The sequence below is a fragment of the Myotis brandtii genome, unplaced genomic scaffold (assembly GCF_000412655.1).
Source record: "Myotis brandtii unplaced genomic scaffold, ASM41265v1 scaffold466, whole genome shotgun sequence".
In the NCBI taxonomy this organism is placed as follows: Eukaryota; Metazoa; Chordata; class Mammalia; order Chiroptera; family Vespertilionidae; genus Myotis; species Myotis brandtii.
The window spans coordinates 196,876-220,857 of record NW_005367809.1 but is presented as its reverse complement, the minus strand read 5'-3'; the positions used below and the strand labels follow the sequence as shown (position 1 = coordinate 220,857).

At 34.7% G+C, this 23,982-nt stretch overlaps 1 pseudogene; it reads left to right on the top strand.

Moving 5' to 3' along the window:
* The first annotated feature begins 7,825 nt into the window (after nucleotides 1–7,825).
* On the top strand, nucleotides 7,826–8,323 carry LOC106727692 (annotated as a pseudogene).
* Nucleotides 8,324–23,982: the final 15,659 nt, after the last annotated feature.

Sequence of the window (23,982 nt, the reverse complement as noted above, 5' to 3'; positions counted from 1 at the left end):
TAGTTCACTGATTATAACTAAAAATAAGATACAAATAATCAATATCAATGAAAAAAGGAATATCACTAGATATCCTAGAGGCATGTAAGGAAAAAACTACATATTATAAAATTTTATAAATGTGACAATTCACATGAAATGGACCAATTTCTAGAACACAGACTCTTAATAGCTTATTCAAGAAAAAAAGAATTAGATAACCTGAATCATCCTATACATGTTAAAGAAATTTAATATATAGTTTTAAAATTTTCAAAAAGAAAATTCACAGACTTTATTTATTTTTATTTTTGTTTATTTTTATTTTCAATCATTTTACATATATTAGATCAATTGGGCTGACATTGGTCAACATGAACATACATGTTTCAGGTGTGCCAGAGACTTTAAAAAAAGAAACCACAGCAATTCTAATCAAACATTTCCAGAAAATTGAAGATGTATGGATATTTTTTCAAATTATTCTTTGATGCCAGCACTATCATGTAGCAAAAATTCTAAATGATATTACAAATAAAGTACGGATTCACCTACAAATGGAAAATGTATGCAACGCTCCCTAATACAATTTTAGAAAATCAATTCTAACAGTGTCAGAATAATAATGACATGTTAAAATTTAGCCTGAAGAGGTAAGTTCTCTTATCATTTGAAAACCAATCAAAGTAATTCATATGTTAACAGAAATCTACAAATAATAACCTCCATAGACACAGAAAATTATTTGTCAAAATTCTACTTCAAATCATGCTGAAAACTCTCAGCATACTAAAATTAGAAGAGAAATTAGGAAACAGATAAAGAACATCTAAAAAGAATATAACAATGATGTTATAAGTTTGGTGAAAGAGTAATCTTTTTTCCCTCTTAAAATAATGAAGAAAGCAAATATATCAGCTCTCATTAGTCATATTCAGCTTTAGATATTAGCCAAAGAAATGTCAAGAGAAATACTATTGTTTTAAAAAGTACATTAGAAAAGCAGCAAACTGTCTTTATTCAATACAATATTATGTAGCAAATTTACAAAATAATAGTTATACATTATAATAAGGAAGTTTAGCAATGTTGCATGATATATGATCAATATACATACAATAATTGTATTATCATTGAATAACATTGACATTCACCCATTTAAGTTAAAAACAATGGCCCTGGCCAGGTGGCTCAGTTGGTTGAGCATTATTTTGCACACCAAAAGATTGCAGGAGGCAATCAATCAATGTTTCTTTCTCACATCAATGTTTGTTTTCTCTCTTCCTTCTTCTCTCTCTAATATCAATAAAAAACAACAACATATCCTTGGGTGAGGGTTAAGTAAAAAAAAATGCATTTTACAATAACAAAGTATGTAATATGCAGGAGCTTATAAAGTATGTAAATGATCTGCAAAATAAAAACTATAAAAAATTAGTCAGAGAAAATGAAGACCTAAATAGACAGATATACCATGTTTGTGCATCAGAAAATTCATTATTGTTATCAATTTTCCCCTAATTTTTCAATAGACTTAAGGCAATCCTTATTATATACCTACAGGCAATCCTTATTATATACCTACATAAAATGTAGAAGTTTATAAATTGATTCTAAAATTTACATGCAAATATAAAGGATCTTGGAAAGACATCTTTGAAAAATAAGAACAAAGAAGGAGGACTTACACTACCTGATATGCTACAAATATACACTAATCAAATCAGTCTGGTTTAACATAAAGATAAACAAAACAATGTAAAAGAATTAAGACTCCAGTATTTTGGGGAGAGAATAAACTACATTGACATATAAAAATCATATTTTAATTTTTTTCTTATATTTTATGATGCTTTGACATCTTTGCATCTTACAGATCTGGGCAGAATGCAAAGTACCTCCCAGGCTTAGCTAAGTCGTAGAGATAGAGAACAGGTTGTCTGTAAACACACTTTGATATGAAAATCAACTAATCCAGAGTCTATATCCCACCCACTTCCTTTTATCAGTATTCTGCATTTTAGGACACTAGTATATTCCTGGCCTACCTGCCAGGGCCAGGTACCAGACAACTAGAGAAAACCACTATACCTCAGACCCTGCTGAAATTATTCAAGCTATCCAATCCTAAAACCCGTTTAGCTGCTTACCATGCTTCATGCATTCCTTCCCATGAAAATAACAATAAAGATTTTGCTCATGTTTCACCCTTATTCCTTTTACTTCATGACCCAGGTGCTTCCTGGTGTGGCTGTGTCTAGCATGATGTACTTCCTAGTCCTGGGAACTGTGAGGAATGAACTATTTTTTAATTACAGTCATCTCCAGATCTCTTGACCTTAGCATACCTGAATAAAAACAAAATCCCAGTAACTTTTTCAAATAACTACATTCACAATAGAATGTCTAAATTGAAAAACAAAAAACAAACAAACAAAAAGACCCAAACAACTAACTATATTAGGCATTGACAATTATGTGGAACAACTTGATTTCTCTTATATCATCGTTAGAAATAAAAATTTTCAATAACATTTGAAAATGTTTTGACAGTTTCACAATAGTTGAAAACACACTATATTTCATTATTGCTGTGTAGTCAAAAGAAATGAAAGTATATGGCAAAATAGGACTTGAATGCAGATGTTTGTTTCTAATAGCTACATATAGAAACAACCCAAATGTTTCTCAACAAGAGGATGGATAAAGAAATTTTGGCATACCCTTACAAAGAAATACTATTCAGTGATCTGAATATTTAAGTAATTGAATCATACAACATTGAAGTTGTTCAAAATAATTATGCAGAGCAAAAGAGGTAATGCCAAAAAAAATTGCCTGATCCAAGTTATATACAATTTTACAACATGAAAACTAATCAATAGTGAATTCAGTAGATCAATGACTGTTGGTTGTATGGAACAGGGAAGAGAGGATGAACTGCAGAAGGGGCATGAAACAACTTTTAGGGTAATGGAAATGTTTATTATCTTAATTTGGGCATGGTTCTAAACTTTTACACATATCTCAAGGTGCATCAAATCGTATACTTTAAAAGTATGCACTTCATTTTATATTAATTAGACATCACCAGAATTCTTAGATGAATGAGAAGGGGGAGATGATTTGGCTTGCTCACCTATAATCCAAAAATAACAAAAAATGTCACTCTCACTTTTCATCTGTAATATTGATTTATGTTGAATATACATATGACTGTATATTAACATAATTAATAACTTAGAAACATTTTTAAACTACAGTACTATGGCTATTAGTCACATTAAAGGCAAGTGCGCATAGATTTATTTGCTAATGCAATACTTCGTTAGCACTAATTGAAGATAATGCTATGTCAATCACATTGAGATTTTCTTCCACAAATTTCACTCAATCAACAGCAATTAAGCTATTATTAAGTAGAACAATCAACATTACACTTTGTCTTCATGCTATTTTTAGCCTGATAATTACCTGTAACTGTTGTATTCTATTTAGTGATTTTTATGTTTTAATAGTTGATATTTAAAAATCAATAAAAAGTCTCCAAAAGTTCAGTTATTTATTAATTCCTTTCAAAGACATGTACTTATCAATCATATGGACAGCCATTTAAAGCTAATATATTTTTTAAAAAAGTAACTTTATGTTTGTTTCAAAGTTGCTTTCTTTGCTTTGCTTTTTTCCTTCATGTTTGAATTCTTTTTTTAACAGTATAGTGGAAAAACAGTAAATAGAAAAAATAAAATGGACTAAAACTTAACTAAAAGTTTACATTTAATTAAAGTGATTATCCTACAAATATACTAGTCAATTTCAAGTAAAAAAAATGTTTTATAAAGTTTATTTTAAAGTCCAAATACCTCTGCTTTGTTTTAAAGGACTAAGCAAGTGGTAGACTACAAAAAGATATTACTCCAAAATTCTGTTATGCTAATGAACAGAGAACAATTATTACAATTATACTAGTTATTACTGTACTGTCAAGTCTTATAAAATATCTTTAGTAGTTAATCAATTGTTTAAGCAAGAACTCTTTAGTTATTATTTTAGCAATGGAAAATATTAAATTTCTTTGGCAATTATTTCTATTACACTGAGATTAAAAAAATGTTATATTGCAATATTCACATACCACAGGACTTATCTGATTTAATTTTTAAATTAACATTTAAAAACATACAAATATATACTGAAAGATAGTCAAAAATTAATTTCAGCATGTGGGTTCAGGTGTTGTACTAACTTCCATTAAGTCAAATATTTTAGAGCTTATTAAAATTTTCTCTCGCAGTATTTCTTTCAAAATGTCACCTTCATTAATAAAGTTGTGTTTAGGACATGTATGCTTTGAGGCAATTTCTACATTAGACAATGTTCAGATGCTTATCATCATTAAAACAATTCTTTAAAAGTCTTTCCAATTAGTACTGACCTTTCCTAAGTTAAATAAGTCACTGGTTTCTTGTTACTTTGATAAGTCCTGGTATCTTGTTACTTTGATAATTTTAAGAAAATACACCTAAAAATCCAAAGAGGATCTATATACATATTACTTTGATAGAACTTCTTAGCTTCAAGGCAGTTTACATTAGCAAAATTATTCTACCCTAGAACTCTATGAAGTAAAACTACAAGACATACATTAATGAGTTGGAAAGACACTAGAAATAATTTTAGCCTTAAAACTTTTTTCACATTTTCTGACTTATAGCAATTACTTATCTGTCTAAATGTTTAAAAAAATCATGATAGAAGCCCAATTCTATTTAGACACCACTTAGCTACAGCACATTCTGCCCACGAGTATGCAACAAACTAGTGGAGGAGTGAATCTAAAGCCAAGCAGATCATCCCCAGTTTCACCCCTATTCATACTTGTTCATATGCCTCAGCTAGCATGAAAGCAGTGTCAATTCAGAGAGCATAGAAGTTTGTTCAACATGTGTTTATTACATTTTTCTTCTTTCTGAAGTGGAATGAACAATGCTTGTCACAGGAAAAAGTGGTGAATTGGGTAAATTTTTTGGATACTGTTGTGTTACAGGGTGGGGCAAAGGGGGTTTGAAACACAGAGTTTATTCTTATATTATTATTTATTACTTATTGTATTATTTTCCATATGAACAATGGTAAACCTACTTTTGCCCCACTCAGTATCTTTTTAAAAAAATATATATTTTATTGATTTTTTACAGAGAGAGGAAGAGAGAGGGATAGAGAGTTAGAAACATTGATGAGAGAGAAACATCAGTCAGCCGCCTCCTGCACACCTCTTACCGGGGATGTGCCCGCAACCAAGGTACATGCCCTTGACTGGAATTGAACCTGGGACCCTTCAGTCCGCAGGCCGACGCTCTGTCCACTCAGCCAAACCGGTTAGGGCCCCACTCAGTATCTTAAGCATTACTTCAACCATTGGCTTATTTTTTAAAATATTTTTTATTTTTATTTACTTCAGAGAAGAAGGAAGAGGGAGAGAGGGATAGAAACATTAATAATGAGAGATAATTATTAATTGGTTGCCTCCTGCATGCCCCACACTGGGGATTGAACCTGCAACCCAGGAATGTGCCCTGACCTGGAATCGAGCTGTGTGACCTCCTAGTTCATATGTCAATGCTCAACCATTGAGCAATACTGGCCAGGCCAACCATTCACTTCTTAAATTCTTAATTTTGAGAAAAATTTATGAAAAAATTGTTTTTTAAAATACTAAAATCAAGTAAAATGATGACTTAGTAGCAACCACTTTCACATAATCTTTAATTTCTAGCCCTTCTTCTCAGCCCTCCATTTTATTTTTTAACCTTATTAATCTACTATCTCTCTCTTCTCCCTATATTATTGCTGCTATATCCCCTCTTTCTACTTTTTGATCTTTTTCTTTTTTTTCTATTAATATCTATAATAATAAAAGCTTAATATGCTAATTAGACCAGACATCTTTCCATTTGTCCTTCTGTCCTTCCTGGAGAAGCCGGGGCTGTGAGGGAAGCCAGGGTCCCAGGTGCCAGAGGGAAGCTGGTGCTGGTAGCCAGGGAAGGAAGGCCTACACTTGCACAAATTTCGTGCATCGCACCTCTAGTATTTTCATATAATTGGTGGGGGATAAGAAGATTAAAACTTTTTACAAGTATAACATGTAGAAAGAGAAACAAGGAGAAGGGAAAAATAATGTTCAGTAATTATTTTTATAATCTTATTAAATGGGATTTTTCAAAAGTCTTTGTTCCTCTTCCTCACTTTCCTTCCCTTCCCTTCCCTCCCCTTCCCTTCCCTTCCCTTCTCTTCCCCCTTCCTTCCTTCCTTCCTTCCTTTCTTTCTTTCTTTCTTTCTTTCTTTCTTTCTTTCTTTCTTTCTTTCTTTCTTTCTTTCTTTCTTTCTTTCTTTCTTTCTTTCTTTCTTTCTTTCTTTCTTTCTTTCTTTCTTTCTTTCTTTCTTTCTTTCTTTCTTTCTTTCTTTCTTGTCCTTACCCAAGGATATTTCCTCATTGATTTTTAGAGAGAGTGAAAGGCAGGGGAAGAGACAGAGAGAAACATTGATGTGAGAGAGACACATTGATTGGTTGCCTTCCACACATGCACAGACCTGGGGTTGGGGAACCAGCCTGCAACAGAGGTATGTGCCCTTGACTGAAATTGAACCCAGGACCCATCAGTCCATGGGCTGATGCTCTATCCATTGAGCCAAACTGGCTATGGATCAAGATTATTTATTTTTTTTTCCAACTATAAGAGGACATTTATTTGTAGATGAGATGGGCTGAGGAAATGAGTTATAGAGGCAAAAGAAGGGCCCTAGGCGCTTGGGAGTGAGGGGGAAAAGGAGGGGAAAGGCTATTTATTTTATTAGAAAACATTTACTAGTTTATTTTTTTTTAAGAAATAAGTGGTTTAACTACCTTGTAGATACTTTACTTATAGAGTGGTTGATTTTCACCACCCAACTAAAGTGATCCCTGTCAATTATCATTCTTGTAAAAATGATTTAAAAAATTTGTGATGCCGAAACCGGTTTGGCTCAGTGGATAGAGCGTCGGCCTGCGGACTGAAAGGTCCCGGGTTCGATTCCGGTCAAGGGCATGTGCCTGGGTTGCGGGCACATCCCCAGTGGGGAGTGTGTAGGAGGCAGCTGATTGGTGTTTCTCTCATCGATGTTTCTAGCTCTCTATCTCTCTCCCTTCCTCTCTGTAAAAAATCAATGAAATATATTTAAAAAAAAATAAAAATAAAAAATTTGTGAAAATGATTAAAAACAAGGAGTAGTGTAGAACATATTTAAAATACTGACCTTACTTCTTAGAAGATTATAGGTGATCTTATTCCTGAAAATGATCCACAATTAGATTAAATGTTAAGACTCTTCTTCAAGCATAAACATAAGTACATGTTTTCACTTGTGTCTCACAGCTCCCTTCTGTGTTCCTGTACTTTATTTTCTTATCTTTATTCACATACTAATAAAGGCAATATTTCTTGGTGTTGTCCTCTCAACCTTGACTGCCCAATATGCTTGCTAGTTCATCTGACAGAGTAACCACTGTTGGACTATGGATGAGAAAGAAAATAATTTTTTTTTGGAGGGGGGACATGCATTTTAGCATTCAATTGTAAGTGTTTTTATTATTGAGATTTAATTACTCAGGAAAGAAAGGAGGAAGACAGTGATTAGTTAATCCATTAATTTATCTTTGACTCATTCTACAAATATTTAATGAACTCTTGTTTAAGCCAGGATCTGAGGTGCCTAGTACCCTATAGGATATAGTTGTCTATTTGTGGAGAAAAGTGAGAAACAAGAATTGGAAAATGTGCTTCCTTTCGGCCGGAGCCACCATCTATCTTCCAGTAATTCACCAAAATGACTAACACAAAGGGAAAGAGGAGAGGCACCCGCTCAATGTTCTCTAGGCCTTTTAGAAAACATGGAGTTGTTCCTTTGGCCACATACATGCGAATCTACCAGAAAGGTGATATTGTGGACATCAAGGGAATGTGCACTGTCAAAAAGGAATGCCCCACAAATGTCACCAGGGCAAAACTGGAAGAGTCTACAGGGTCACCCAGCATGCAGTGGGCATTGTTGTGAACAAGTAAGGTAAGGGCAAGATTCTTGCCAAGAGAATGAATGTGCGTATTGAGCATATTAAGCACTCTAAGAGCCGAGACAGCTTCCTGAAAAGACCGAAGGAAAATGATCAGAATAATAGGAAGCCAAAGAGAAAGGTCCCTGGGTTCAACTGAAGCATCAGCCTGCTCCACCCAGAGAAGCACACTTTGTGAGAACCAATGGGAAGGAGCCTGAGCTGCTGGAACCTGTCCCCTATGAATTCATAGCATAATAACTGGGGAAAAATAAAAACGACTCCTGTGCTGATAAAAAAAAAAAAGGAATTGCAAAATGTGGCATGATCTCTCAATGAAATATATACAGGGAACTCTGAAGGCTTATGGAAATTTTGACTATTGTCCAAATTTTTGGATTCAAAGAAGGTTATCAGATTATTTGAAGTTTAAGCTGTAAACTGAGAGGATATTTCCAATGTTTAGGTAAAATAAAGAAAGAAATATTATAGGAAGGAGGGCGAGTGTGTGGATAGGAGGCATGGGGACAAACCAGTGCAAAGTATAAAGTGGAAAAACAAAAAGGCATTCAGATCATAAAATTACTGGATGCTAAAGTAAATACATTAAAATTTATTTTGAGAACAAGGAAGCATTGTTGAAGTATTCAAGCATGGAGGTCTTATGAAACTATTTCCTTATAAATAGATCTTGTAATGCCATAGGAGTTGAGGATGTCAGAAGCATGGATAACTGAGAAAAGTAACAGTAGATCAATTTAGTAGTCAGGGTCAAAAGACAAAAAGTAAACAGGGTTGCCTCCCCAGTGTGGCTCGGTTGGTTGAGCATTGTCCCAAACCCAGGAGGTCGTGGGTTTGATTCCTGGTCAGGCACAAGCCCCAGATGCAGGCTCAGTTCCCAGTAGGGGGCATGCAGGAGGCAGCTCTCTCTCTCTCTCTCTCTCCTTCTCCCTTCCTCTCTCTGGGGAAAAAAAAAAAAAAGGTGAACAGGATAGATCAGGCTAAGTGGTTGATCCCAAAAGGTGAATAGGAAAATGAGATGACCTGAGCCTATCCAACAGGTTTCTGGTTGATAAAAATGTCTACATATTATGTTAATTTATCAAAAGAAGTAAAACTGAAGAAGGAGCTGATATCACTAGAGAAAATTTTGGGGGCAGTTCAGAGCTTTTAAAAATCACTAAATAGTAAACAACCTCTTATTTAAATCTGTTTCACAAACAAGATTAAGAAAAATGGTACTATTGTTGTTTTAGTTTTTTTTTTTTCCTTCTCATCTCAGCCTGATTTATATCCAAGTTGGTGTATATGCACCTTTAAAATATCAGGTATGTAAAAGAATATATCAAATACAAAATTTAAGTAATTTAAAGAAATTATCAGTAATCAAGATCCTACAATATAATTAACAAATTGAAAACTGTTTTATTTATTTTTACTTTTTGATATTTGATATATATCCATGAGAAATAACATTGTCTTATTTATAATTAAGCATTGATTATGTTAAAATATGAGACTGTATTAATAAAATTTTAAGTTATATATTTAATTTTTGTTTCATATTTCAAATTGAGATAGAGAAGAAATAGCTGACTTAAAAGGCCTTTAATATCATATCTGGAATTAAAATGAAAAATGCTCACCCTTAGTTACCATGGTTTAAACTTCAAATGTATTATTAAAATCCTTATATTTTCTGTTGAGAATTTTAAAAGAGTTTTAGAATAAGTGACAATTATTAAAGAAAGACATTAAAATTTATTTATTTATTTATTTATTTATTTATTCTTTTTAAAATATATTTTATTGATTTTTTTACAGAGAGGAGGGAGAAGGATAGAGAGTTAGAAACATCGATGAGAGAGAAACATCGATCAGTTGCCTCCTGCACACCCCCTACTGAGGATGTGCCCGCAACCAAGGTACATGCCCTTGGCCGGAATCGAACCTGGGACCCTTGAGTCTGCAGGCCGACGCTCTATCCACGGAGCCAAACCGGTTAGGGCAACATTAAAATTTATAAAAACAAAACAAAACTGTATTTGTTTGGTTTCAAAAAATAAGTAGTGATTATTTTAAACTTTAAAAGCTATTCTGTGTGCATATGTATATGCACTTACATATATCTTCATTATAAATTATGATACTTCATTATAAATTAAGGTGCTTTTACATATGGGCACTGAGGAAAAGATCAAGGTGAGCATTAAGTCCTGTAACAACAGAAGCATAACAACTTTGCACAAAATAGCCTTGAAATTGAAGAGCCTGGTTTATCAGAAAAAAAAAAATCTTTCTTTTAAATATGTATGAAGTAAGCAGACAATTTTTAAAAATAATTTATCCCCCAACTGCATGCTATCATTACACCTTCCTGGATAAAGAGATCATAATGAATTATGTAAATTCTTGATTGTGTTATCAAGCACTCTTGTACCTTGATAATCACTGCTTGATTCTTTGCAATTTGTAAATAATGACCTCCAGAATGCTAACAACCTATTTGTAATCTGTTCAAGCAATCAATACAAAAATTCTTCTATATGATGAAAGAGTATCCTCCAATTAAAAGCATAGCAACAAGTTGAGAAGCAGAAATACCTCATTGTGTTTTGTACAAATTACCTTTTGAAAGAATAGATATTTTTTTGAATAAATTTGATCCTAACAAGTTGCCTAATATTATTTAAATTAGCCATACTATTATTTTACTGAGCTTGGTAAGGCTAAAGCAGTATTTTAATCATTCTTATATACTATGAAATCATAGAATGTGTGTTCCAATTCCAACAAATAAAAATCAATATCAATAGAAAATATTACATCAGAGCACTATAGATGAAACAACATCATAAATTATACAAACTACCTGAAAGCTGCACTTTCTATTCCTTTTGTTTGTTTTCTATTGCAGACTTTGACTTTTATGATTTTTCCTTTATTTTACATTTGTTTGTAATAGATGCATTGCTAAGTTCATTAATATTCTGTCCACATTTTTCAGAATCTACATTTCTGAAAATCTATAAAGTTTTTATTAAATGCCACCCCCACATTGCGCTTATATTAATTAATACTCTTGACATATACTTTAAAATAACAAAACAAGCTTCAAATGAAACAAAAGTTTAATTATCTCCTAAGCTTTGCAAGGTAGCACCTGGCATTTTAAATAAACTAATACAATGAAAGTATTGTTCCCTAAAAATACTTAAAGTTGGCCTAGCCAGTGTGGCTTGATGGTTGAGCATTGATTTATGAACCAGGAGGCTCACAGCTGAGTCCTAATCGGTGCACATGCCCTGGTTGTGGGCTGGATCCACAGTAGAGGGTGTGCAGGAGGCAGCTAATCAATGATTCTCTCTCATTATTGATGTTTCTATCTCTTTCTCCCTCTCCCTTTCTCTCTGAAATCAACAAAAACATATTTTAAAAAATTATTAAATTTGAACAACACATGGTAATTTTTTCCATATATAGGTAAACATAATTGCAAAGCTTAATCAAAATACATTAACATTAAATCTGTAATTAAATTTTTTCAAATTTTATACACATACACATATACATAAAATATAAATTAATATTTTAGTTGAAAAAGATTAAAGATTAAAGGATATAATATAAGCCTTTGAAATTTAAAAGCTAGTTAAACTATATTAGCAAAGGTTATAAAAACCTTAGGGATGAAACTTTTTAGACAATTTTTAATAATGGCTCAAAAACTTGTTCTATCACTTGAACTTGGTCTCTGGTAACTAAACTTCATTTTCATTTTAAAAATTACAAAATAAAATCAATATTAAGAATATATTTTAAAAACCCAGAAAAATCAGAGTGGGAGAATGAGAATTTGACAGAGACAGAAGACACAAGCATTGGGAGTGGGGGTGGGGGGAAGGTAAAGTGAGTACAAGCAATAGCACAGTCTACTTTGTAAATAACAAAACATCTAAATAAAATGTTGCCTGGGTTTGACTGACAGCAAACAATACAAAGATATTTCTACATTTGTTAAAATCACAAGTTCTATTGGCTTTTCAGTAGACTTTGTACAATTTTCCACAGAAAAATAAAAACTTTTTCTTGGATGACTTCAATTTATTTATCTTGCATATACCACACTGTCTATAACGCTCATAGAAGTGATGAGAGTCAATATCTCTGACATGTTCCTTATCTTAGGGGAAAGCATTCAGTCTTTCACCATAAAGGATGATGTCAGCTATAGGTTTTGCATTGATGTCTTTATTGAAATAGAGGAAATTTCCTTTTACTCCTAAATTGCTAAGAGTTTTTTTTGTGTGTGTGTTTTTAGCAAGGATGGATATTTTATTTTTTTCCAAGTTTTTTCTGCATTAATTAAGATGATCATATTTTTTTTCATCATAGCTGTATTGCTACCTCAATTAAATATCTCAGTTATCAGGAAATTGCACATATATGTTCCTCTAACAATTCTTAGGCCAGAACTAGTTACATAGTTTGACCCCACAAGACAGCAGATAAAGAAATCTTATGCACAGATAGCCAGGAATGACACCAGGTCTGTGAATAATCAGGACTGCAAATTGGCAGCCTTAAGAGCCTGAATTTTCTCCAAGAAACCACAGTTATAGTGTTGGGGAGCACAAGAGTCTTGGTTGGAAAGTTATAACGAGGTCATTCTGATAAAAGGGAAGTTTGTGGAAGGCCGCCTGCCTTGTTTATCGGAATTCTGACTTAGGGGAGACTTAGGGGAGTGTCGAAGGCAGCACCCCTAATTATTCTTTGACCTTTCCAAACAAGCCTGCATATATGCAGACCCCCAGGTGTTTACTGGAATTCTTATGCTTAATACTGGTTGGAAAGTTATAACGAGGTCATTCTGATAAAAGGGAAGTTTGTGGAAGGCCGCCTGCCTTGTTTATCGGAATTCTGACTTAGGGGAGACTTAGGGGAGTGTCGAAGGCGGCACCCCTAATTATTCTTTGACCTTTCCAAACAAGCCTGCGTATATGCAGACCCCCAGGTGTTTACTAGAATTCTTATGCTTAATACCTGGATGCCCTTGCCTGTAGGACAATGTAAACACGTGTGTCCTCCAAGATTACTCACCCTACTGATTGTATCTAAAGATAAAAACTCCAATAAAAGCCTAAGGAGGCAGGCAATCGAGGCTGCCCCTGGTCACCAGAACTAGGGGCCCCTTAGCCCTCTCTTTCACAGTCAAACTGTGTCTGAGTAATCTGTTCATCCGTCATTCAGAGGCTGCTGGTCAGCCCCTGCATTATGGTATACTAGAGTCCCTGGTGCACAAAATTTGTGCACTGGATGGGTGTACCTCAGCCTGGCCTGCACCCTCACCAATCTGGGACCCCTTGGAACCCCTGCGGGATAGGGCCTAAACCGGCAGTCGAACATCCCCCTCACAATCCGGGACTGCTGGCTCCTCACTTTCACCTGCCTGCCTTCCTGATCGCCCCCTAACTGCTCCCCTGCTGGCCTTATTGCCCCTAACTGCTTCCCTGCTGGCCCGATTGCCCCAAACTGCCCTCCCTGCCAGCCATCTTGTGATGACATGGGGGTGGCCATATTGTGGGGGCCATCTTGTGATGACATGGGGCGGCCATCTTGTGGCAGCCATCTTGTGATAATGTGAGGGTGTGATGGTCACATAGGGTTTTATTAGTATAGATTATTTTATCTATTTTATTTTTTAAAAATACATTTTTATTGATTTCAGAGAGGAAGGAAGAGGGAGAACGAGATAGAAACATCAATGATGAGAGAAAATTGATTGGCTGCCTCCTGCATGTCCCCCACTGGGCATCAAGCCCGCAACCCATGCATGTGCCCTTGACCGGAATCAAACCTGGGACCCTTCAGTCTGCAGGCCGACACTCTATCCACTGAGCCAAACCAGCTAGGGCATAGCTATATTTTTAATATTCATTTCAAAGCTCATAGAATAGCAAACAAATTTTCCCTGATCATTAACATAAAAATTATTCTACACTAATATTAAATAACATACAATTCATTCATTTAAAAGGATTATTTAAACACTTAATATACAAATATTTTCTCCCAAACAGTAGAAAAGTCATATTAAATATCTGATGAATATCTTTAGAGTTTGCATAGAAATGGGAATTACATGTTCTTACAAAAACACATTTTCATTTGTTTTATCCATTGGTTGTGCCAAAAGAACAAATTTTCTATTAATTAAAAAATATTAAAATATTTGATGCCAAAACATTTGCATCTTAGAATTCTTGATTCCTAATACTCATGCACACACACATCCCCAAATAGCAATGACAAAAACAACAATTATAAAAGTAACACTTGTAAGAATTCTATACAACTGTTGTGCAAATAGCAAATAGCTTTCAGACATATCTTGTTATGAAATCTTTCTGTAGTTTGTTAGTTTGGGTAAAATATCCTCACATATAAAAAATAAACATTTTAACTAAAGTGTATGAATCCAGCCACTGTACTTAAATTTTCAAATTCTGTACTTAATGAATTACTTTGAATAGAGAAATTTAAAGAAAGGTGTTTCCTATATGTCCATTATCATAATCTACAAGTGCAAGTGAATGAATTTATTACCTAACAAATGTTGGTTAGGATAATGTCAAGAGTGCATTGTTTCTGTGACTTTAATGGTAATTCATCTTTGGTGTGCTCTCAAGTAGTGAAACTATGACTTCTTTGTTTTGTGATAAAAACCAAACCAAAACATGCAGGTGCAATATTGTATGTAGTTAGACTTTGCTTTATCTCCTAAATGAGAGGAGCATCTGAACATTTTCTCTTTTTTTTGAACATTTTCTCTTTTCCTTAAAGTAGCTTTTATAAGTATTTGAAAGTTTACAATAAAGCATTGCGATGAAAGGAACAATTTACTTAATGAAATGTTGGTGTTCTGGAGTAATTTTATTAGCAAGACTTTTACATAATCAGAAACTCTTAAATTATAGCTCAGGCCCTGCCATAGTTTACATGTCATCAAACATATCCTAAAATATACCATATGGGGCTGAACCAAGTGTGGCTGATGATTTACCCTCTTCTAAATAAACGTTGAGCAAATATCATCACTTGACCTGGGAACCAAGATTGGACAAATTCGCAGCATATATCCAGATTTTAATCAATTTCCTGCTCTTTATATTAAGGAAGAAACTTTTTTTTCTTTTTTTGTTTACTTAAGTATCTGGCTTCCTGTTTATAAAGGCCAATTTTTAAAGCCATAATTTGTATCTGGCTAAAGTTTATTTTGATGAAAAACAATGTGTGTACATAATAAATAATCTGTTGTGGAAGAAAAAATGTTATGTAATTTAAAAATGGGCTTTAAAATTATGTATATTTAAAAATAAACATTTCAACTGAAGTGTATGAGTCTAACCATTGTGTTTAAATTTTCAATAAATTCTGTGCTTAACAAAGTTACTTTCAATAGAAAAATTTAAAGAGAGGTGTTTCTTACATATCCATTATCATAATCTACAAATAATATTCTGTTTCCAAATAACTTTAACTGGTTGACACATAGATAACCAATGTTTTTTACATAATAATATGGGAAATATCATCAAAACCAAACCAAACTATGCAGGTGCAATGTAGTATGTAGTTAGACTTTGCTAAAAGCCACAAAATGCATTATTTTCTTATTAATAAGTCATTTTCTATAGATGTCCTATCTAATATGTTAACCACTAGCACATCTGACTATTAAAATTAAAATTAATTAGATGAAATAAAATTAAATTTAAATTCTTCAATCAATGTATACACATTTCAAGTGCTCAGTCATTGACTGTAACTAGTGACTATCTATTGGACAACATAGTGAAGCACTTCCATCATTGCTAAATATTAGGCAATGCTACTTGAGAGGTTATTTTTGAAAGTTTGTGCTGAAACTCCAAAAAGTTTGCATTACATAATGTCTATCCAATTACTACCATGTGGCCTTGGAAAATCAGTTAAATTCCTCTACTTCAGCTTTTTCCTCTATAAAATATACCAACTAACAATATCTATTCTCTGGGTTTACATGAGGGTTAAATAGTATAAAGTAAATAAAGTGCTCATAAAGTGCCAGGTGTACTTATGTGATATATCACTGCTATTGTAGAAATCAACTAATAGTTACCCTTATTCTATGAAGAACAATGGCATGTGCTAATTGTTTTCAAATTGTCACAGCTTAAAAAATCTCTCTTATACACTGTTTTCCAATGAGAAAATTCCTCTTTTCACACTGCCTCCAAAACAAACTACTATGCTTACCATTTTGCTTTCCTTAAACTCATTCTCTCTCTCTCTCTCTCTCTCTCTCACACACCACACCACACAATGGGAACAGGCTGGTGCACAATTTCTATCAATTCACCCACCTGCCATTTTACTGCACCCCTTCCTCCGAGTCATTGTGTCCACATAAACCACTATGAGCCCCATAGCTAAGAGCTAATGATTTGTAAGCCCTCTAATTTATCATCTAAATAAGATACTTGAAAGAGTTAAAGTGAGCATGATTATTCATTGTTTTAGATATGACCTTGAAATGGAGACTATCCCAGGCAATGTGTCAAATTAGGCTCATTCTACAAATGACCTTGCTAGCCCCAGAAGAGCCAGAATAGAAATTGGGATTCTTGACCTACAGCTTTTTCTATTGAGCCCTAAACAAAATTCCTGACTTCTTATTTGACACTACATGGCTGGACACTGACACTTCTATTTCACTTGACTGTGCTATTTACTCAAAGCGGGGGAGGGAAGAGGTAGGCTTAGTGGGAAAAGTTGCTACTCATTTCCTCTTGATCTTTTTCTCATCACTTCTCCTACTTCAAATTTCCTCAGTATTATAGTGAAGTGAAAAATGCGCAGCCATTGACACATTAATCATTATCAAAATATGCAGAAGGATTAAGTGACTTTTCTATATTAACTTTTAATTCACTGTTTATTCTGTGATTCTCCAGGGCCCAATGAAGTGTCTAATAGCCTACCTAAAGAAGTGTCTACTTGATTCACCTTGATTTAAAGGAAACCTGACCTTAGTGTTTGCGGCCAGAAGCAGGGATAAAAATAGCAAATCTCCCGATCTAGTTATTCCACTGCCTATTTCTTGCTTGCCAAGATGTCTGCATATTATAAAGCATGTATTCATCACTTCTTGCAGCATCTTCTAACCATTCTAGCTTCTGAGTGTTTGTACATTTCAGCATTTCTTTGTGCTATGATAGTCGCCTACCAATAATATTTCCTGTGGTTTTCCTATTGACTTGGCTACATGCGGCTTTCTTAATCTTGACACTTTTCTTATAGCTTATTTTCTCAGCCATACATATTTATTATTGTACACATTAGGTACCAGTATGTCCAGAAATGTTTAATCTTCTGATTTACCTCTCAATTGGAGACTATTATTAATCTCAGATGACATAAAAACCTGTTAACATACTGATTGGGCATTAATACTTATTAAAGCAATTTAAAAATATTTTCATTGATTTCAGAGAGGAAGGGAGTGGGAGAGAAAGACAGAAACATCAATGATGAGAGAGAATCATTGATCAGCTGCTTCCTGCACACCACTCATTGGGATTGATCCTGCAGCCCATCCATATGCCCTGACCTAGAAACGAACCATGACTTCCTGGTTCATAGGTTGATGCTCAACCACTGAGCTACACCAGCCAGGAAAAACAATTTTTTATAATAATTTCCGAAATAGGTGAATCATTAAGTGCTACACGTGTATAGATATCCCCCCCCATAGACATTAAATTGACTTGAGCATCCTTTGTTTTATCCAGTACTGAAAACCCTCTATATTAAAGACTAAATCCACACTGTACAATTGTAAAAAAGGCAGCATGTTTTTCATTTCTTTATTCTTTTTTTAACAAATATATTTTTATTGATTTCAGAGAGGAAGGGAGAGGAAGAGAGAGATAGAAACATCAATGATGAGAGGGAATCATTGATTGGCTGCCTCCTGCATGCCCCCTACTGGGGACCAAGCCTGCAACCTGGACATGTGCCCTTGACCGGAATCAAACCCGGGACCCTTGAGTCCACAGGCCGACACTCTATACACTGAGCCAAACTGGCTAGGGCTCATTTCTTTATTCTTATGTCTTCATTCAAATTATCATGGATCAGTAATGTGACAAACATTAATGGAGACTAGAGTTCATTTCAATTAATATCACCACTACCATAATGAAAACTGGAAAAAGATATTACAAACATAGGTGGAATCAGTTCTTTCCTTTTTTATGTTTTTGTAAATTAAAGAAATGTGATAACTGAATACTAACTATATTTTTAATACTGTGCTGTGCTTAAGATATTCCACATTTACCTAGCATTTTCTACTAGAAATCAGTACTTCATTTTTTTATGTTAAGCAGATAATTAACTTTCACTTTTAGAATATTTTATTTTCATAATCATGAATGCACCGTTAGGTCATATCTATGTTACTTCTGATGGCTAATGTTTAAATTGTACTAACTCTGCTTTCAATTTTTGTTTAATCAATATCTAAAGCAAGAATTTGTGTTGTGGGGTTATGAGATATGCAGTTGTCCCGAAATTAATTTCAATTTGGTGGTGTGTAATATTGCATATCTGTGAGCATGTGACATTGTGTATGAATATATATGTAATAAAAACAAAGGACATACAACTATTTTAATGAAAATTAGGATCTCTCTTAAATTAACTTCAGTGAGCATTGCATGAAGAGGGCAGTCAGGCCTCCCATGTGGAGTTACTTAAAAGTAGGTATCACTGCTACCTGATGAAAATGAGCTTGAATTGTTTCTTTTATCAATGTCTTCTGCAACATTTTTTTTTTCTAGTACAACACACCTCCTGGAGCAGTTTCTTCTACCTTTTGATGAGGATTCAGGGTTTAACATGAAGAGTTATAATGTTTTGCCTTTTCATACACTCCTTTGGCATAGCCATTTTCACAGGTATTAAAATAAGTTAGGCTTTAGAAAATCTTCAGCACAAAGCCCATATGCTTTAAAAAATTATCTATACTCTGTTTCAGATAATGGTCATTTTAGAAGTGCAATCTTAAATTGCCAGAATATGATGATTCCTTCTAGTCTCTACAATGGATTTCTATTTATTTCTAGGAAACACGATGCAATTTGGGCCCAAATTGCAGAAGGATATTTAAAAAAAAATTAGGGAAGGACAGCATTTGGCTTGGGTGAGTTGGACGGATGTTTTTTGTTTGTTTTATGTTTAAAAATTTATGCACTAATTATCAAAGTCCCTCAACATTTGTCATTCAAGCACACCATAGTTTCTCTTTTCTGCAATGATTTATAAAAATAAGAACATCATGAAAAAAAGAGAACATCATTACCAGCAGAACAAGCTGTATTAATTTAGCTGTGTAACTCATTCAATATTAAATTTTTTTTCTATACCCGGCTGGTGTGGCTCAATGGTTGAGCATCGACCCATGAAGCAGGAGGTCACAGTTCAATTCTCGGACAGGGCACATGCCTGGGTTGCATGCTTGACCCCTATTAAGGGGCATGCAGGAGGCAGCTGATGGATTGATCAATGATTCTCTCTCATCATTGATGTTTCTATCCCTCTCTCCCTCTCCCTCTTTGAAATCAATAAAAACATATTTTAAAAAAAAGAAGCAATAAAAGCTAGCTCATGATCAAAAAAATTTTCTGGAAATTTTAGAGCAATAACAAGTTGTTTTCAATACTTTGATATATATTTTTTTTTAACAGAAGATATAATGAGAGAAAGAGAGAGAGAGTTAGAGAGAAACATTTAATTAACTCTAATGGGGACACTAGCATGATGATAAATCTGAAAAAGAAAGTGAGTGTGTGAAGTATTCATAGTGTTTGAAAAAAAACAAGTTTGAATAACTACTTTAGTTATAAAATTAAAGTTCTGTAGGACAATAAAACTTTAATTTTGGGGATTTTCTTATAAATAGAACTTAATTGCAACTCTATCATACATGGGTCATTTGATCATTTTTGTTGTTGTTTAAGTAGCTACAAGGTACAATTACAGAAATGTAAAATACCTGATCAATAGTAGAGTAAATAATTTCTAAAACAAAAAGGTACACACTCCTCCAACAAAGAATTTTGAGCAGGAATGGAGATAGTGGTTTGTCTAGCCTGACACTGAAGAAGCAGACAGAAATCCCTTTACCTCTGCAATTATTGAATATTTTTAAAACATACAAAACCCTCAATCTGACCATTCACTATTATGACTAGACTAGAGGCCCGGTGCACAAAATTCATGCACTGGGGGGTGGGGTTGTCCCTTAGCCCAGCCTGTACCCTCTCCAATCTGGGACATCCCTCTCACAATCCAGGACTGCTGGCTCCCAACCGCTCGCTTGCCTGCCTGCCTGATTGCCCCTAACTGCTTCTGCCTGCCAGCCTGATCACCCCCTAACCACTCCCCTACCAGCCTGATCGACGCCTAACTGTTCCCCTGCCAGCCCGATTGCCCCGAACTGCCCTCCCCTGCTGGCCTGGTCACCCCCAACTGCCCTCCCCTGCTGGCCTGATTGCCTCCCAACTGCCATCCCCTGCAGGCCTGGTAACCCCTAACTTCCCTCCCCTGCTGGACTGATCTCCCACAACTGCCCTCCCCTGCAGGCCATCTTGTGGCCACATGGGGGCAGCCATCTTGTGTGTTGGAGTGATGGTCAATTTGAATACTGGTGGTGACTAATTCACATATCAGGGCTAATTAGCATATCCTTCTCTTATTATTGTGTTGGAGTGGTGGTCAATTTACATACTGGTCATGACTAATTAGCATATCTGGTCGTGACCAATTTGCATATTACCCTTTTATTAGTATAGATTTTCAGAATTAAGGGAAGGAAACTCAGTCACTTTTTTTCCCCCTGACAGCTTACTTTCATATCTTCTCAAAGACTGATCTAATTCCACTCTGGGAGAAGGTATGGTGGTCGAGAGCTTCATTTTCATTCTGCAAAAAGGTGGACCCTCTGTTTATTGATGATCTATCTGCTTCTCCTAAATGGCTTCTGTTGAGCTATAGCATCATTCACTGCCCTTTTGCACTTTCTTTCTAATATCTGACTTTTTGCCTTTCACTGCAGGCTTTTGTTTCTGATGAGTTAATTCTGCACCTCCATAAGTAAACACAGCAGGCATGTCACCTATTCTACTCTCTGATTACCTCGTGACTCATCTTTTATGTACGGAAGTCACCCAAGTTCGCTCTGGACCTCCATACATAACCACAGCACGCCACTCTTTATGCTTTACACCCTCTCACCATGCGTCTAAATGGGAAATTGCTCCGTGAGGCTTGTCACATATTCAGCTTCCCCAGAAGCAAGGGGCAATCAGATCTGGAGTTCCCACATTTTATGGGGATTTTATCACTCCACTTAAATCTTCACTGAGATTTCAATAGGAGTATTGCACTACTCTGTAGGTCTCATCTCTGCTTCTAAATTACTTCCTTCACCAGAAAAATGTAAATAATTTTTAAGGGTGGTCTGTTGTTTTATTTATTATCTTTCCAGGCTATCTTTATGGCGTAACCATTATGAGCTTATTCTTGCCGAGTATAGCATTTTAAATTGCAAAGTAGTTCTTTCTCGTCAAAAGTGTTGGCTTTAAAATAGCTATTTTAGGGGGAAAAAAGCTATTTTAGAATGTGGAGTGATAAATCTTACTTTTTCCTTCTTTCTGACTTCTTTTTAAATATCATCCTCTTATTAATAAATGATATTGAAGCATTGAATGCAGCTGATTGATTCAATGCAATAAGGCAGATATAGAGGGGAAAGATTGAAGAAACAGTGAAAATTTGAGATTAATGCCAACATGTATTTCAACCACATTTGCCTTTTCATTGTCTATAATTTAGTTATCTGTTTTTTTAGGTTCATCCTTAATGTACAGTACAATAAGTCACTCTTAAATTTTTAACTATTTATTACTAGAGGCCTGATGCACGAAATTCATGCAAGGGTAGGCCTTCCCAGTCCCAGCTGCCAGGGCCCTCCCAACCCTGGCTGCCTTGCAGCCTTGCCCCCAGTCCCGCACCTGCCTTGGATTAATGCCAACATGTATTTCAACCACATTTGCCTTTTCATTGTCTATAATTTAGTTATCTGTTTTTTTAGGTTCATCCTTAATGTACAGTACAATAAGTCACTCTTAAATTTTTAACTATTTATTACTAGAGGCCTGATGCACAAAATTCATGCAAGGGTAGGCCTTCCCAGCCCCAGCTGCCAGGGCCCTCGCAACACTGGCTGCCTTGCAGCCTTGTCCCCAGTCCCGCACCTGCCTTGGCCTGGTGCTGCCCGCGTCTGCCTCCACACACTCCCGGTTCCCCAGTTCCGTGGAGCCCCCAAATGTGGCGATGGTGAGCCCCCCAACCAATCGCATTGCACCCACCTTGGCTGGCCTGGTGCCAGTGTGTGTCATAGCGTGGTTGTCTGGAAGGTCGTTCTGCTGTTTGGTCAATTTGCATATTACTCTTTTATTATTATAGATTGACTGGCAAACCCACTAGAACAAATAAAGACATTAGGAAAGAAATGCAAATCTAATATGCTAACCCTGTGCTGCTCACAGTGACTATTTGAAGTGTAACAATAAAATGGCCTCTCTGTGCTTAATGTCATCATTGTTTTCAAAATCACAATCTATTTTTTTTTGTTTATATTGGGATTATAACTTCCCTGTAAAGTTCTCTTTTGTTGTTTTTTTTATTTCTTTTTTAGGAATGCCAAATTAAATAACATTTTTCTTATAACAGTATAAACTGAAATATCATATATTAATAATTCCTACTAAATTCTTATTAAAAATTTTTGCACAGAGTCATCAATCCCCTCATGGACTTTAATAGGGTCAAATGATTCCTAGATTATTATAGAGTTGTTATTTTTGAGAGCTCCTCAAATCAGTTCATTGATACGTATTTTCTCCTTGTCCTCTCTCTTTGTTAAAAATTTGTGATGCCCAAGAAATTATATATATGTATATGTATATACATTATATATATATATTAAATTGAGTCCTTACAAATTTTAAAATTATTTTTAAATTAGAATTAGACTTAGAATTAGAGGGTGGTCTCTTGGGTATGGAGTTCTAGGGTCAAAATATTTTTTTCTTAAACTTTACCAAATTTATATATTTGTCCTCCTCTATGAGTATTTTAGAATATTACTATTTATTTATTTATTTAAAATACATTTTTATTGATTTCAGAGAGGAAAGAAGAGGGAGAGAAAGATAAAAACATCAATGATGAGAGAGAATTATTGATCGGCTGCCTTCTGCACGCCCCACATTGAGGATGGAGCCTGCAAGCAGGGCATGTGTCCTCCTGGTTTATAGGTCAACACTCATCCACTGAGCCACACTGGCTGGGCTCCAGTAAAAATGATTAAGAAAGGATTGGTAGTTAAGGAAATCCATAACAAGTAACAGGCCCGGTAGATGAATAACTGATTATTGTCCTGGATTTGTTTTATTCAAGCGTTAGAGTACAGTTTTATTTCTGAACAACTGACTGAAATATTGTATTCATACCAAATTCTAGTCATACACTGTTCCCACACCTTCTCTTTTCCAGAGGCTTCACTGAAATATTACTTTGTGCCACCAAACCTTATTTTCCCCAAAGTTTCTATTACTCATTTATCTATTTAAACCTGCCTTTCCTGAAACACATTCTATTTGAAATGCTTCCCAAACTTAAAGCAACCAGTTTGCTAAACAATTTTAGAGAAAGAACATTATTTGAAAATTATGTAATATTTTAGTTGAAGTTCTGCTATTGCTTCAAAATATCACCCTGTTTTCACATGCTGTTACACTTCCCTT